This window comes from Mytilus californianus, unplaced genomic scaffold (genome assembly GCF_021869535.1).
Source record: "Mytilus californianus isolate M0D057914Y unplaced genomic scaffold, xbMytCali1.0.p SCAF_4, whole genome shotgun sequence".
NCBI classification, from domain to species: domain Eukaryota; kingdom Metazoa; phylum Mollusca; class Bivalvia; order Mytilida; family Mytilidae; genus Mytilus; species Mytilus californianus.
This window is the reverse complement of record NW_026262690.1, coordinates 17,569,319-17,587,901: the sequence shown is the minus strand read 5'-3', so window position 1 is coordinate 17,587,901 and position 18,583 is coordinate 17,569,319. Positions and strand designations below refer to the sequence as shown.

The 18,583-nt window shown below is 32.4% G+C and overlaps 1 long non-coding RNA gene across 1 annotated transcript; it reads right to left on the bottom strand.

Moving 5' to 3' along the window:
* Positions 1–14,598: 14,598 nt before the first annotated feature.
* LOC127737596 (uncharacterized) lies at positions 14,599–18,031 on the bottom strand. The gene is made up of 3 exons (XR_007999707.1): positions 17,611–18,031; positions 16,505–16,637; positions 14,599–15,934 (listed from the first exon to the last, which is right to left on the bottom strand). It is a non-coding gene; the product is annotated as an uncharacterized LOC127737596 (long non-coding RNA).
* Between the last annotated feature and the right edge of the window lie 552 nt (positions 18,032–18,583).

Below are 18,583 nucleotides of genomic sequence, written 5' to 3'. Positions count from 1 at the left end.
AATTCATTAGGATGGTATTGTATTATTCTGGATTATAGACCTATTATACTAGGAACTATATTTCTTAACTTACATCTGAAGATGTAGTTTTAGCTTTAATAATTAACAAATTTATAAACAAACTCTTAGTCATAAATCCCAACAAAATTTCTGTCTTACTGATGCTGAATTGATCATCAAATAATTTGATTTTCTGTACAAATGTTAACCAAAAATTGTAGATAACATTACAATCATAAAATAAATATTCTATTGTTTCCTCTTCCTCATTACAGAAGGTACACAGACTTGTTTCCTTTTGCTTAATTCTACATAAAAATGTATTTGTAGGTAAAATTCTATGTAAAACGTTATACTGAAAATTCTTTAAATATGTATCTCAACAACATCTTGTCAGAAGAGAAAAAGACCATTCTAAGATTTCAGAATTTGTTACTTCCTCCCATTTCAAATAGTTCTCATGTGGAAGTATGTATATTTTATCTACAAGCTCTCTGTACACAAATTTCAACTTCTTATTTTTATGATCTTTTTAGAAAATGCATCAAAAGGAACAAACTTTTCTAAGTTCAAATTACAATAATCTTTGATGTATCTTTTGATATATTTAGGAATGTTAGATAATAAACTGTAGTTACTGTATATAATTTCTTTTTTTTCAATATTACGATTTTGTCTTACTTGTTGAAGTGTTAACGCTGATTTGCTTGGACTATCTGCAATGTTCTTTATAAGTTGTATACCATATAACTTACATTTGATATAAACAGAATATTCAGACACTGCATGGTATAAAGTTTAAAATATCCAATGATAAAATTTCAGGAACACATAACTTTGTATTAGGCTTTGCCATGTGTAGACAACAAAATATGTCTTTCCAAAATGGATTTTTCACGCAATTAGAAATTTTTTCGATCTTATCTTTTTGTAATGTAAAGACTCTGTCATCCCCTCACTTGTTAAGTTCTGCAAGTGATAAATTCTGTCAAGTACCGTCTAAATTTGATAAAAATCCTTTTACCCAAGATAATTTAAGATGTGTACAGAAAGACTGCAAATGCACCATGTTTAATCCTCCATGTGAAAAATCTGCAATAAGAGGATTATGCACGACTCTATCAGTCTTACCATTCCATATGAAATTAAAAAAACATTGTATTTAGTATATTTAATTATGAATGAGGTAAATTTGGCAGAACAGTCAACGAATGAATCAGTCTTGGCAATGTGTATTAACACTATTGCTACCACGTCTAATGATTGAAAATAAAACCTTATAGATATAGCGCATCTGGAATTGATTCACAAAGAACGCTCAGAATAAATATTTGAAAGGCAAGGATGTATATATAAATTCCAAAATACCAAAAAGACATATTAAAAGGATAACCAAAAGCCATCTTTTTGTTAGTTGTGTTTTGTAATTTTTGCCAATCGACGAGTCTAGCCATTTCCAACAGATTTTTACAGTTTTCACTTATGTTGTGCTGTTAAACCATAATAACATGTGAAGAAGAAGGTAAAGCGCTGGCGAACATGTAGAACATGTAGCCTATGTTTTAAACCCGTACGATGACATTTTTTTTTGTCACATAGAATTTCTTTGGTTTCCTATGAATAGTTATCTTGTTGGCAATCATACAACATCTCTCCTTATTTTTATAAGGTTTAATTTGTCTGAGGAAGTTGGAACTTTATTTTTTTAATGATTTCCTTATTCATCGGCGTAAAATTTAAAACGAATGTTATAACTTGTGTATTAGGCGAACCATTGACTGCTTGGTCTAATGACAACCTCAGGATTAACAGATCACAAGCAGCGGCAACGACCAAGTCATTGCAAGTAGTAGTTTGTTAAATAGCACTTTGTCAATTCAGGGCGTCCGATGCACGGTTTTCCCGGGTTGGCCACTATCAGGAACATAGAAATTAAATCGTTTGTACTTCTAGTAAGTGTTCTTTGAGTTATCTTTCTGTACTGTTAACTAGTTCCCTACTGCTGCTTATTAAATATAGCCGCATTTCGTGTGCCAGATATATATACGGTTGCCTGACGTCTGTGAAGTCACATGTACAACTACGACGTCATTCTATATATGACGTCACGCCTAATGACATTACAGTGGAGACCCATTGCGGAAATACATTACACTTTATAATCTTTGAGTTAACTCCCTTAAAACTGTATCGGATCTCCTAAGTTTCACGTTGTATTGTAATTTTGCTAAATTTTGAATTATGTTGTAGGTCTAAACGAGTTCATCGTACAACCTTCAACAATGAGCAAAACACATACCGCATGGTCATGCAGCTATAAAAAGCCCCGAAATGACAATTGTAAAACAATTATAACGAGAAAATTGAACCCTCTAGCTGCCGCAGGGACACATTTGTCCACACCGGCTATGCCGGAGGGACACATATGTCCATGTTTGAATTTATGTAAGCTTCTTATCCTTGCTGTATCTCTTTCAAATAAATTCCCGAAGATTTTAAAACTGTGTAATATTTTTTCTTCAATGGGTCTCAAAGGTAACAGTCATTCGACGTCATATATCGAATGACTTCATTTTTGGGCATGTATCGTCGAGCTGTCGTATTTTCTGGCACACTAAATGCAACCATAAAACACTACCGGCAGCAAGAGGGTTAAACTAACGACCTTATTTATGTACAAAACAATAAACGAAAAACAAATTTGATATACAGCAACAAACGACAACTACTGAATTGCAGGCTCCTGACTTTGGACAGACACAAACAGAAAGGGGCGGGGTTAAACATGTTTGTGGGCGCCTAACCCTACCATAATCTACGAAAATAGTATAACAGCACCCCAGGTGAACAAACAATAAAAATCAGTTAAAAAGAATTGAGCCCTGTTGGTCTAATACAGATAAACGTTGTGGTTTTTCAAAATCAAGCGCTGGAGAAAAATAAGTCTAGCGCCGTAGATTTAAAGTTCAGCGCTTGGTATGTAAAGTCAAGCACTGGAGATGTAAAGTCCAGGCAGCTCTGTAGATCTAAACTCCAGCGCTGGAAATCTAAAGTCCAGTGCTGTAGATCTAAAGTCAAGCGCTGGAGATGTAAAGTCCAGAGCTGAAAATGTAAACTCCAGCGCTGCAAATGTAAAGTCTAGCGCTGTAGATAAACCAGAAGAAAGGTCTTGTTTTCTTCTTCTCTTTTTCCTCGAAAATTGTCCATTTTGACCAAAATTGTGAAATTAACGACTCATTGGAGTTACAGCCCTAAAATGACGATTTTTACAATGTTTTGCCATTTTGTGCTATGACCGTGAAAAGTATAATAGTGATTTATTCTACTTAACATAAATAATCTTCAGTCAACTCCTCATAGAAGATTGTGTGTCTGTACCGGTAACTATTGATGATGGTGAAACTATTTTTTTTAAATTATTTTCAAACAACTGAAAAATGACCAAAATCACGTGTCGATTCCTTATAGGGTTTGATTGACCAATTTTAGAGTTTTGACCTATAACAAATTATAATTAAAAACTGTAATAGATAGACTGAAACTTTGAACATAAAAAATATCAGCTGCACAAGATCTACAAACAACTCAACATGAATGAATTTGTCAATCGTCTTATTACAAGAATTGTTTCACCTTGATCACAATTTAACATTTTTTTGCCATTTTTTGTTTATTATCCTGAAACTATAATGATAGGCATAAACTCGGTTCAGAAAGAAGCGCCAGCAAGACAACATGTTTGCCCAAGGTGGAACCAAATTACCCAAAATCTAAGTGGAATAAATGTTCTGTACTTGATCCGAAACTTCTATAGTTTCCTTTAAGTATAATTTATAAAATGTACTTATCAAATAAAATATCGGAGATTTTTTTTTCTTATACATTAAGTACGGTATACGCCTGACCTAAGCAACACAATTAAATGTCTTTGTCTCATCCCGTTTCACAGGAAATAGATAATTAGCTTTGTCTGCAGTCCAAAAATAATTTATTGTTTCGGAATGATTTCAGACTGAAAATTAACAGAGATTCTACAAAGTTAGATAAACTATAAATTGTTTTTTGTTTGGATCTGTACTTTTATTCGTGTAGCTCTTCAAAAATTCTTTATTTGAATTTAGTGAAAGTTTTTCCGCAATAATCATCACTGATAATCGTAAATAGAAATAATCTAACACGCAGAAAACATTAAAAAAAACAAACAAAACCAACAAGTAATGATTGTAACATGATACTGTTACGAAGTCTTCCAAACAAATTTTCTTTAGCCCCCTGTAAATAGATGTACCCCTGGGGAATCACCCTATATATTATTCAGTTTATCTTGACATACAGAACAAGATAATAAACGGATTAAGGATGGGGATATTAAACAACTTAAAGATATTTAAACATTTTCAAAGACAAGAGTGGGTTGACCCCTGGGGATTCTTTCTATACATATTATTTAATTCATCCTGACATGACAATCAAGAAAATGAGTATCTTAGGAGTGGTCGGGATTCAATAAATAGATGTTTGGCTGTTTAACGTTTAGTGGCAAATTAAATACTTATTCGGGACTAGAACATGTTAGTTCGATATGAATATGAAACCTGCTTTGTTCTAGACCGACACGCTGAGCCGGATTTATAACTTGCAAGTACACAAGGTAAAGGTCAACAGGAATAAATCTCATCCTACCCGGACACAACTCCTTATCTGTTTGAGATTAACAGGGCTCCGTAGAAAATGGCATAACTCACCAAACCGATACAAATCACAAAAACAACTAACAAAAACACACAAGACACAAAGTACAGATCTGAGAGTACTCGCAGTTACTGAAAGCTAGTCCAAAGCCAATAACAACTTATAAAAACATAACTTATCTAACACTAAACTATCAATCAGTACACATTAAACATCCAATACGTCAAGAGAAAAACATGATCTAGTGCAATGCCAAAATATAGCTATCCACAGAATGTAAGACCGTGAATGTACATATGTGTATAGCAATAATGTTAAGTTTAATTTATTGATAACAAAATCAATTATTATACCGATAAAAAAAACTGTAAAATAGGTAACCTTTTAGAATGAGTTTATTTAAAAATTCGATAAGTTTAACTGGGTCGTATCTAATTTTACAGGCTCGGAAATTAACATCATAGTAAAAATAGGATGACTTTGTGATATCCGGCGGTGGGATATCCAGTGAACGAGAACAAAAGAAATTCACTCTTCTTATGATAGAGTCGAGCAAGCCAATAATAAAAAAATGCCGGTGACGATACTGATCAAAAGTTATTTCCAAATAATAAGTGTTCATTTTAAAAAAAAAAAATGTTAATCTGTGTTATTAGAAATATACATGCAAATACACGATATTCTATGTTCAGTATTTATCGAGCTAATTGCATTAGAAGCTTGTGAAACTGAGAATTAGAAACTGCCAATCTTTGCTGCATATTGATAAAAAAAATTGGAAAAAATCATGAACATACAAAATCTAAAGATATTTCGGGTCACCAATTTTCGGAGTGTTCCAAAACGTCCTTAGCATGTTACAAGTTCCCAAAGTATACTTATTTTTTCACACCTAAGTTATCGAGCACACCGGTTTGCTCTAGTCACATGTACATTCAGTAGAAAAATACTGTCTTTTTGTGAATACAAAAATTCAAAAGTCTGTCTGTGCAGGTTAAGAAATTAAAGATTAATATTTTTATAAAGTAGGTATCTTTCTACTTTTTTTTATACAATTTCAAGGAAAGGTCGTCTCGATTTTTGTACATGTATTTGCGGTCTTCTCGATCTATTCACATTCAATGTTAACATCGAGATAAGGTCCGTTTTAATTTGCTTAGTAACTTAATTTCAAAAGTGCCAAGCTTTGCTGCATATCAATCGATTCCTTTGGAATTGTTTCCCTGACTTTCTCTGATCTAGCTGTATATAATATATTCGGATAATTAGCATGTTCCAGAAAGGTATACAGCCAGTAGAAAAATAAATTGGAGTTGGTACTCCAGGAATTTATTCGCATAGCAACATTTTAAACCAATTTTACATCAAGCTTCTATTGCTTGCTGTACTCGTCGTTTGCTACTTAAGGAGGGAAATGATAATACTGAATGGAAGTTTTGTTTTTATTTCAACTTATTTCTATTTTTACTATTTACCAGAACGTTTTCCCGTGAATCCATAATTGATAGCGTCCTTCCTAAAATGGGACAAACATTGAGAAGATCTAGTTTTCAATATTTACAGGGGAGGTAATATTTTGTGACTAGATTTCCAACTGCCCGATTGTAAAACGTTTTCTACAGGTACAACCAAACTTCCAAACCAAATCTGTGTATCTATGAAAGAATTTAATAAAGGTTTTAAGTAAGTCATGGTAACGAAATCCTTGACTTAATAATTTACCAGTAATACATAGATTACATTCATTGAAATCCAAAACATCTCTTCAGACACGGACAAAACGAACAAGTATGGATATATAAACACCGTTTGATGGGCTATAGGAACACTGTCCCAGGTTAGGGGAGGGTCGGATGCCTGCTAACATGTTTAACCCCGCCACATTCTGTATGTGCCTGTCCAAAGTAAGGAGCCTGTAATTCAGTGGTTGTCGTTTGTTGCTGTATATCATATTTGTTTTCGTTCATTATTTTGTACATAAATCAGGCCGTTAGTTTTCTCGTTTGAATTGATTTACATTTCTCATTTCGGGGCCTTGTATAGCTTACTTTGTGGTATGGGTTTTGCTCATTGTTGAAGGCCGTACGGTGAACTATAGTAGTTGTTAATTTCTATGTCATTTGTTCTCTTGTGGAGAGTTGTCTTATTGGCAATCATACCAAAACTTCTTATTTTTATATTATCGTTACTTTAAGAATATTGCACAGCTTTATAATAGATTCTACTCAGTAGAATAAGTGTTTTTATATTTTATATCTAAAGTATAGGTTTTATTGTTTTTCCTTTATTTCTGTATTCATTCTATCATTAGTTCTTTTTTGGACATTTAATTGGTCATTTAAAGAAAAATTGGACCGGTTTGAGATCCAAGAAAACTAGTTCAACACGCCATACGTTCATGTTCCAAGTAAGAAACATCCCGGGTAGTTATTGCGGACTCTTGAATTTCTTTAGGGCTTGCTATATAGACTCACGGCTATTTAGAGATAGACCTACCGGCACTGTGTACACATTCATGTATTGTGTTAGAGATAGACATTCCGGCACTGTGTACACATTCATGTATTGATTTAGAGATAGACATACCGGCACTGTGTACACATTCATGTATTGATTTAGAGATAGACATACCGGCACTGTGTACACATTTATGTATTGATTTAGAGATAGACATACCGGCACTGTGTACACATTCATGTATTGTTTTAGAGATAGACATACCGGCACTGTGTACACATTCATGTATTGATTTAGAGATAGACATACCGGCACTGTGTACACATAAATGTATTGTTTTAGAGATAGACATACCGGCACTGTGTACACATTCATGTATTGTTTTAGAGATAGACATACCGGCACTGTGTACACATTCATGTATTGAATTAGAGATAGACATACCGGCACTGTGTACACATTCATGTATTGTTTTAGAGATAGACATACCGGCATTGTGTACACATTCATGTATTGTTTTAGACCATATGTTGACCTTTAGATGTTGTTTTATTAATTGTTATGGTTGATGGGCTGCTGTTTTATTGATATACCCAAAAAACCTTTTCTTATTAATTTGTTTTAAATGTTTGTCAAGAATTTCACATATATCCATAAAAGCAAACTGTTACTCCTGTAAAGAATACAGGTGAAGGAAATTTTACAATGATTTTGAAATTTATCATATTTTTTTAATGTAGAAAAACTGATTCAATTTATATCTGAAAGATTGGACATGTTACCTTTGTGTCCTTTTTATTCATCTTTCCAAAATCTTAAAAAAATACAGTTCTAAGATAAATCACTTAAAATATATATAATCTGGTTAAAACATGTTCAAAAATACCATATGCTCTTGTAGAAATAAACTGTAACGGTGGTGCGAAGACCTTATAACAATAGCCTTCATTGTGAAATAAATTTGTGGAAAACTAGCCGTCACTCATCTGGTTTGTACTATTTTATTGGCATTAAGTTTGTAATAACCAGTATTTCAATTTTGTTTTAATGAGTTCTTTTTTCTCTTTACTTCTTAATTTGATTATTTCTTAATGTGTTTTTGTCTTTTCTCGTTCCTTTTCTCAAAAAGTTCAACCGGAAAGTACCAAGACATAATAGATAAATATTGTCTACTTCAAAAATAATACAGAATGGTCTTGAGTTATAGATTCTAGGTACTTATGTTGTGTATCATTTTATCAACTTTACAATTTTCCTTTTATTTATCTTTGTACTATTATTTTCATTTGGGTGTATGAGTCTTGCGTTCCCGATGCGATTGATGAAGAAGTGTGATTCGGACGCATGATGTTTTTATAGTGTTTTCATTTTGTATACCCTTGTACTTATATTTTACTTAATTTGTACTTTATCAGAGTTATTATATTATATATTTATATGTCATTATGTTTTACTAAGCTGTATGTACTATCAACTACATTTTTTTTTTTGCGTCTTTGTCAGATCGACTAATTGTGTTAGTATGTGTACACAGTTTTGGCTGCTGAATCCCAATTATTGTCACGTTAAACAGTTATATCTATTTGGGTTGCTCGCCACAATTTCGAAGTTTTTGCATATTATCTTGAAAACTATAATAGACAGAGAGACATTTTAGACAGTATGATCAGAACAATACAATCTACAAGTCACTCTCATGGACGAAATCGTCAATTGACTCCTAATAGGATATTATTGCCCTCGAAAGAAGATTTTTACCTTTTTTTGGAATTTATTTTTACAGAAATCATTATAGATAGAGAAAATATTTCAAAGTGAAATGTTCAGCAAAATCAGATCAACCGGACAAGGGCAAACCAGTCAACATGGGCAACATTGCAGTTGACCCGTATAGGAGTTTATTGCCCTTTAAAAGAAGGTATTTACCCATTTTTGGCGTTTTTTTGCAGAAACCATAACAGATTACGAAAAACTGTAAATTATCAAAAATGTACAAATAAGTCAACATTAATAAAGTTGTGAATTGACTCCTTATAGGAGTTATTGCCCCTGAAAAAAAATTTTTTCATTTAATGATTAATATTGAAGCAACTGTAAAGAATAAAATTAGCAACAATATGTAGCAAATTGTTTAACAAAATAAGATCTACTAAAAAGTCAATTTGAGTCCTTAAGAGGAGTAGTTGCCCTAAAGAGAAGTTTTATCCATTTTTCATAGACTATTAATAGAGGGAAACAATGAATAGCAAAAGTGTTCAGCAGAATAAGAATTACAAACGACTCCTTATATGAGTCATTTCTCTTGAATGATGATTTAAATACAAAATTTCGAAGAAATCTTCTTGCAATATATATATTTATGATATATAACCAGTCTAAAAAGGTACAACATCACCAAAAAATGACAATAAACGAACAAATGTAACTATAAATATTTCGGATAACAGATATCCTTCATCAGTATGAGCACGATGTAAAAAGAATCAGATTAAAATCTATTCTGATTATTAAACTATAACAATCTTGAATTCTATACAATAAAAAAAGTGAAACAGTTTCACCCGAACATCATATGTAGAAACGCTAATAAATTTTTAAAATTTCCAAAAAACGACTCAAAGACATGCCTAAAATGAAAATAGTAATTAGAGATATGAACTGGCACAACTCTAAAATTGCAAAATGACGTCAGTTAAGATGTTACAACAACTGCGTGTAAAAACATTCCCTAAAAAACAGCACTGATCGATATAAGCTGGTAAAATATGTCAAACAGAGGCTGCGTATTTATCATCCCAAATAAATAGCAGTTTTATAATGAAAAGAAAAATAATAGTAAATTTGGGCTAAGGTTAAAAAATTGGACGTGGGTGCGTACTTGTACATCCCTACCAAATGAAAAGAACCCTGATTTAAACTAGTAAAATTCAAAAAATTCCAAAAGAATCCTTAAAACTGTAAGGGTCAAGTAAGGAAGTCGGAGTAACTGGAAACAAATGATGTCAGGAAAATGAGTGATGGTAGGGAAAATGAGTGACTCATTCTATGTTTTTTCATTTATGCCCTCTGGGGAAACTGTCCTTAGCTTTCTTATCCAAAACCTTTCCCGAGCAAGTCTTTCGGCCTTTGACCAACCCTCGTTGTAGTCTATCGATGTGATTGTAAGGTTTTTGAGATCAGCTTGGGCGTGCCCAGGTGATCTCAAATGACGACTTACGGGGAGGTCGGGCTTGCAGGTGTAGTCACTTCGATGACCATTCATGCGTTTGTTGAATGACTGTTCTGTCTCGCCAATATACTGCATGCCACATCGACACTGAAGAAGGTATACAACATTCTGTAGTTTGCAAGTTACATTACAAAATATAGTGTACACAGACCCAGTGGAGTGGCAAGTAAATGTTTGAGTATTCAGTATTTGTTGGCAAGTCAGACATCCTTTGTTACCACACGACTTGCACCATCCTGCAGTTGAACAGCTTTTATTAGATAAGGGATTTGCGCGTGCTAATAATAACAGCCGCAATGACCTATTACAGGACAAACAGAAGAGGCGCAGCAAAATAGTTCCGTTTGTTTTAACATACAATCCCGCCTTTACTAACCTTTCACGTTTGATCCGTGCCAATTGGCAAACTATTGCCAAGCACCCAAAATTGTCCAAGATCTTTCCCAATCCTCCTGTCTTAGCTTTTCGGGGACCAGAAAGTCTGAAAGACTTATTTGTGAGAGCTGACGTCTCTTCTAATAAAAGCAATTTTTATACGTGTGCATGTAAAACAAATTTCTTGTTAGAGGGGTCTAAATACAGCACAAACAACATTTTCCAAAAGACCAAAAAAGTGAAAAAGTATATTTTAACAAAGCGCATTTGACTAACAGGTATATATATATATCATATCAATTATGAGCTAGATGTAGAAACTTTTTTCCTACCAGTCTTATATTATATTATTTTAAATGTTCATCGGAATAAATGGTTATACGTTTTCTGGTTGACAGTATAAACAAATACCAGTAAGTTCCTAAAGGATATTTTATGGTCATTATTTATATGTCACGTCGAGTTCTTTGCCAATTAGTGTTTTTTGTTTTGTGAAAAATATTAATTGATTGGTATTATTTGGAGTCACGTACAGTTATAGTTTAGGTTATTGATCTGTGATTATTTGATACTGTATACAAATTAGGTTTACTCTATTTAGCATTTTATTACAAAAGCCGGTTATAAGTAACCATATTATTTTTGATTTAGTTCCTGTTGTCTGTCATTTTCGCACAAAATAAAACCTTCAATGTAAAAAAAAATGATTGAATATTTACACCAACATCGTAAAAAAAGATTAATAACACGTCGTTATACACAAAAGGGAAGGTGAGTACTTATCTTTCTCCTCAAGTTGTTTTTAAGCACAAGAAAACAACATGAAAGAAAAGAAGCAATTTTACCAATAAATACATGATTTCTTTGTTATGTCAGTTGCCTTTTAGAAACAGGAGGGGCTTCATTATAAAAATAAGAAGACTAATGAGAAAACTCTCCACCAAAAACCAAATGACAGAGAAGTTAGCAATAATTATAGGACTTTAACAATGAGCAAAACCCATACTGCATACAAAAGGCCCATAAATGACAAATGTAAAACAATTCAAACGAGAAAACTAATGGCTTGATCTATGTACAGAACAATAAACGAAAACAAATATGATATACAGGAACAAACAATAACCACAGAATTACAGGCTCCTGACTTAGGACAGGCCTATACATAATGAGGCGGGGTAAACTAACCTGGGACAATGGTGTTACATTTTGTAACAGCACAACATATTAAGATCAAACTATAAAAATCAGTTGAAAGGGGCTTAACTCATCAGATCGATACAAATCACAAACAACTAACAAAAGAACAAAATACACAAAGAACAGATCTGAGAGTACTCACAGTTACTGAAAGCTAGTTCAAGCCAACAACAGCTAATAAAAAATTCATTTATTTAAGACTGGGACCAAAAGAACATCACCGTCCAAAAAGGAAATAAGCAATAGGGAATGAAAAATCGTTCTTTTTATCGTAAAATATTGTGCTGAGTTTCATGTGTTAAACTGAAATATCTAAATCTAGGAAAGGACAGTTATTGTTGATTTTATTTGATTTATTTAAAGTAAGTTCCATTGGGTAAATTTCGGCAGTATAGTAAGAGGAATCCTGATTATTTAACGAAAAAATAGCATCACGATAACGGTAAGTGTTGTTGGATTTTTCAATTAAACTGAATTTAGATATATATTTACTGAGATTGGCCATAAACTGTGATTTATAACATAACAGGAACAAGTCTTCTATTAAAATGGCATTTAATGATTTTTGTTTGGTAGTCGAAGCAGTAAACGAAATTGGCCTTACCTACATGTAGTTTCACTTTTTTCTTTTGATATTCTTTTAAATCACTGAACATGCTGTGCTGAGGACACTTCATAAGTTCATAGATCATATAGTACATCCAGATGATAACATATAAACTAAGTTTTTTTTTTATCTTATTTTGACAGAATTGTGCCAAACTGACTGCTTACATATTGAAATATTCTTCATTGTTATAATGGCCATTCAATCCTAAGTTGAAATTCAAGCTAGGAATCCTATCCTTTAAAAATAAGTTTTACTTTCGCAGATATCTTATCTCAGTCAGCTTCGCGTCGCTCTTGTAAACGCAATCGACGACAGTGAAACCTACGTTTTACGTAGTCCAAACTTAAAATGCAGTATATGCAGCTGAGAAATTTTAAGGTACATTCACAGAACGTAACGTCCATGTAAGGCAATTTTAGCAAATGCCAACACTTAATGCATGCATATGATTACTGCTTTATCTTTTATACATTAATCTTTCCCTATACAAAATGACCATATAAATTCAACATACTACCACGGCACGACAAGGCCTTAATTGGTAGTTTATAAACGTTGCCCTTTACAGATCACAGCGACCGTCAAATGTAACGAATACAAACTGAAATAATTTATTGTGTGTGTGAAGTCTGTAAAAATACCAGTAGCTTTTGAAAAAATGAATAAAGATTTCTTTTGAAAATTTGGGCATATTTCATTTCGAAAATTTAGGTATATTTTAGAGTTGTAAATCGTGTGATGTTTTATCACAGTTAGTAAGTCAAACACAGAAGATAAGCATTATCTAAGGAAAAGAGAACAAAATAGTTGAAGATAGCAAAGTAGGAAGTAAAACAGCTTCTACAAAAACAGCCATAAATTTATCAGTCTGAAGACAATCAGGTTGTACCTAGCGAGATCTGTTCTTATGCCTTTATGCTGCTAATGAGAATTGACTATCAATAAGAAAGGCAACAACTTATCCAACTGAAGAATGATGTCTAAACAATTTATATTGATTATTTTCTTTTTTTTTTACACTTTCCATGCACCATGTGCTTTTGCTAACAAACCGAAAAATATGGAAGAATCAAACCCCTCTCTCCCATTTGCAAGCCTTTCTGACTGTTCAAGTACACTTCTAGTTACAAAAAAAATGTTGAATGCTCAACTAGGTATGGGTTCCTTGTACCATACAAAGCATAACGTTTCTAATTTTCTAGATGATGTTTTTAACAAATATGTTGTTTTAAATCGACCTAACCACTCGTCGGGCTTCTTGTTGATATATAAATTGTTTAATGCACACCTAGGAAAACTGACCAAACATAATAACAAATGTAAAGCGTTTCACAGTTTTCCAAAAAAAAAAAAACCAAAACAAAACAGTCAGAAAATACTTTGTGTTTAGAAAGAGAACAATAACAAAGACCATCCAATCACTGTTCATATACTTCGACTTGAATTCTACTACTACTACTACTAAACAAGGTTCTCATTACTATACTTCGGTTTTGTTTGTCTTTTTGGCAATGACCTGTTTCTCTTCGACGTTTGATTTTGAATGTTCCTTTGTATCTTCTGTCTATTTGTTATAGACAAAATATCTGGAATATCAAGTCCTAACGCTTATTGAAAACTTTTGACTGATTTGATCTAGTAGTTAGATGTTAACTCTTTATACCCACCCTAGAAAGTCCACCAATAATGCTTAAAATGAAGAACATCAATAAAAGCAGTGTTCATTTGTTATATTCATTATATTGTCTTGTATTTCCTGTAATTATATCATTCATCTTTCCTTTTTCCATTTGTTTATCTATTTCAGTGCACGCCATTTTCGGAATCATTAACACAAAAATGGTCTTTTTGTTTCAGAAATTGGAAAAGAAAGACCGCCATGAAACTTTTGTCTGAGTGGCAAGGAGCCGATCAATTGATGTATAAGTTGCTCATGTATCGTTTGATTCAATTGTAGAGTAACCTTGATCGAATTTTTAAGATAATTTTATCAATTGTCACGGAGCTATTCTAAGGCACTGGCTTTAAAAACTAATTTTCATATATACATATTTATTATGTACAAGTTCATATATATACACTTTCATTAAATTTACATTGTTCAATATAGAGACACATCCATTCTCTAACACTAACTATCTTAAACTCTCTCGCATCTCAACATTCACCTATTTTTTATCATCGAAAAGGCCTTTCCTACTTTCATGACTTTCTCACACATTAAATCGTCATTCGCCTCAAGATCACACAAGTATAGGGACAGAATATAAACAAACAGTACCATAAATTATACGGCTTCTAATTAGAAATGATTACAGTTAAAACACAGCTGTATCATACATTAAATTTAACGGTCAATCAGACAGTCGGCTAAAGTTCATGAAAACAATAAATCTACAAATACTTAACACGCTTGACCATAGTAAATTAATGTGGGCAATTAAATACCGATCTGAGATAAGAAATAAATGTGCAAAGTTTCGCTCTATGACACAATGTTTAATTTTATACCTTATTGCATATGACATATGTTTAACTTATACTTATATTTGTAAAATATCTATAAAAAGATCTTCCTGTTCGTGCTAGTGTAAAAAGAAAACAGTACACGTATATAATTTACTCAATTTTCTTTCCGGCACAATAGCTTAAAGGAAGCATTCAGTTCTCTTTCTATGAAAAAGTTTTAGATTTTGAAGGAAATCAAATATTGTTTTTTTTAAATATTCTTGGATTTATATAACTTTAGAAATCTGAAACATAAAGATCCTTAAAGTCAAACAACGGGCGAAAAAAAAATCTTCTGAAATGCGAATTTATCCAAATGATTCGTCTAAACAGAAATATACACGTATCATAGCAGGACAGGAAAGTGAAGCGTTGTTAAATATTAAAAACACAATGAAAACAATCAATTTATTGTAAATAAATACACTAATAATGATGAAACTAGCACCCTGGCAAACAACACTTATAAATATCGTAAATCTTTTCTGATACTTAGTGATCAACAGAAGCTTTAAAAACTCCAATTATGTTTGACTTTTTTGAGTTATAAACGTACGAACTGTCTGACGCATGCATGCTTATCAAATCGTTCTTCTTCAATTTAATTGGCAGGAAAATTCTACTGGTACTATACATTCCATGGGGAATTCGAATTGTTCTTTCTGAGATAATGATAGTTAAGTTTTCAGACCGTAGCTGTACATAATGAGTGACCTCTGAATTATCTGTCCACGTTTTATACCATGTTAACTGTAGACACGCATATAAGTAGTAAAGACCCTCTTTTGGAATAATTAATCCGGTTGTAACGTTATTGCCTTGTGCTAGTAATAAAGTGTATGTTGCATTTTGAGTATTGGTGTCTGCAATTGGAAATTATATTTAAAATTATAAGTATAAATATTTCAAATACAATGTATGGCTTCAAGCATCCGACTTCTACATTCTTTTACATAACGTATGCAAAAAAGATATCTATATTTTTTTGGTGAACCAAATAATGATTGTGAGCATGGCGTACTATAATAAAAAATAAAGTAAAAAGGAAATTCAATTATTCGGGGTTGTACGGTTTATATAGGTTCCAAAGACTGAGCAACCTCGATATCTATGAAAAACACATTGACGTTAAGCGTCAGTATATTAAAAGGAGTGAAAACTGTATACGCATACAAGGCACCAACATATTTTTAGACGGCAAATTATATTGTTCATCACGTTGCATCATTTTATTGTTGTAATTACATTTAAAGTCACATATACCCCATTTTAATTTCCTCTATATATATACTTAGAATTTGTGAAAGTTATAATCTATAACTGTCTATGTTTGGCCATTATATAATCTACTTTCGTTTACATTTCGGTGCGTCTTATCTTACTTGTCATATGTGTATGCATCAATGCAGTCAGCTATTTTTGTATTTACAAACCTGTGTTAGGTGCTGAGTATTCTCCTTTAACCAACAAGGAAACTGCTTGGTCCTTTAGTCTTTCTTTACCAGTATAAGAATTGGTATCGTTGGTTGTTTTGTTTTTTGTAAAAAGGACATGTTGACCTGAAATCTGTTTGCAAAATTTTAATCTATCAATCAAAAAGGTGGGTTTTGAGTTTGACAAACATATTTACTGGTGCACATATTTCTGACTAAATGAAACCATAATATGTAACCTGACACCTGAATGTCAGTCTAATAAACCTGGCGTCATTTTGAAACGCTTTAACGTTTGATTTGCGCATGCATATATAAACACATTTTTACCGAAAACCTCCAGCCATTTTTCTTGGTTCAAACTATTTTGCAGTCATACAAATGGTACACAATAATTTCAATAAAACAACATGTCTTCATATACGAAAACATTATAATCTCAAATTGATTCATTTTATTCATTTCATAAACACGTTTTAATATTACACCACATATTATTGATTCCGCAAAACCTAACGATGCGTGTTTGGCATATTGTATAGTTATATGCGCGATAGGTACTTTAAAGATAGCGAAGACCGGTATTCATACGTACAGGTTTTTGGACAGATATATCATATTCAGCCGGGATGTTAGCGAAAAATAACGGTCGAGAGGAGGTTAAATTTCTTGAGCCGCCAGGAGGAGGAAAGTACTTATTAGGACTGGTATTTTCGCAAATATCCATACTAAATATGATATTTCTGTTTAATTATAACGAATACCAATAGACATGGTAAATTGAATCTTTCCATTTAATTCCATTATCGCTTTAAAGACGTTAAAACATTTGCAGTTATTAAAACGCACACATGACTCTCTCTCCGTGATGGGTAACCAAATACCATGGCAGAGACGGTAAAAAGGCATAATTATACTTGTATAATACACTAACAACACACCAGCTATCAACAAATCAAAATCCAGCATACTAATAATTGTTGACTTTGCAAGAATAGTTTAACTGTTATGTTAATGGTCGAAAAAAAAAAACTCTTGAGAACTTGCGTTTTTTAAAATGTACAAACCCGATTTTAAATCAAAAATAGATATTATAAAGTACTTACCAGTGTAATGAAAATAACAACAGATTCTGTGGTAGAAACCATGCTGTACGGAACTTTCCTCTGTTCATTCCGTACAGATTCGGTGTCATTAATAGCATGTGACGACATCAATATGTGGTATGAATTCTCCTGTGCTTTTTCTAGTTCTATCTTGTGTACTTTGTTACTTTGAATGGTTGAGATAGTGACACATACAGCAATCACTATACAGAAAAATACGACACAGTTAATTATTATTCCAATTTCATAATGGAAATGTTTACGATATTGTTTTGGAATATAAGTTTTTTCTTCTGTTTCATTATAGCCAGAATGCATATTCATATGAAGACAGGCAGTATTTTATAAAACAAAATGGCAATATCGAAACTTGATGTGGAATTTCCAATTATTTAAATATTGCAGTTCATCCAATTTGAAAATAACTTCCTGGTTTACATGGTTTACTGCGATATAAAAATAGTTTTTATTGAAATCATGTTTAAAGGAAGACTTTAGACTAGTGTTTAAAGGAAGTTGAAATTAAGGTTAATCCCACTTTTCGTGACATTGTTTCTAAAATAAGATTGGTCAAAATTATATAGTGCACTATAAAAGATTTTACACATACTACAATATGTCATTGAAACAAATCCATGAATCTGTTTGTCGGACTTCATAATTTTAGAAAATATAAAGGCGGACGAGACAAAGGGGATATTCAAAAATCATAAGTCGAAGAAAAACTGACAACACCATGGCAATAATAAACGATAAACGACGAACAAATGAGTTTTGAGTGTCCCCTTGGTATCTTCTTCCTTAATTCATTTGTTTACTTTCAGTCCTTTGCCCTACCGGGAGATTTCAAGACTCAAATCCTTATATGGATAATGCGTCTAATCTTTCTACACTAATTCATTATTGTTGCTTGCTCAAGGCCATACGATACAGTCACAGAGTTGATAATAACGTATGTAAAATGTTATTTTTC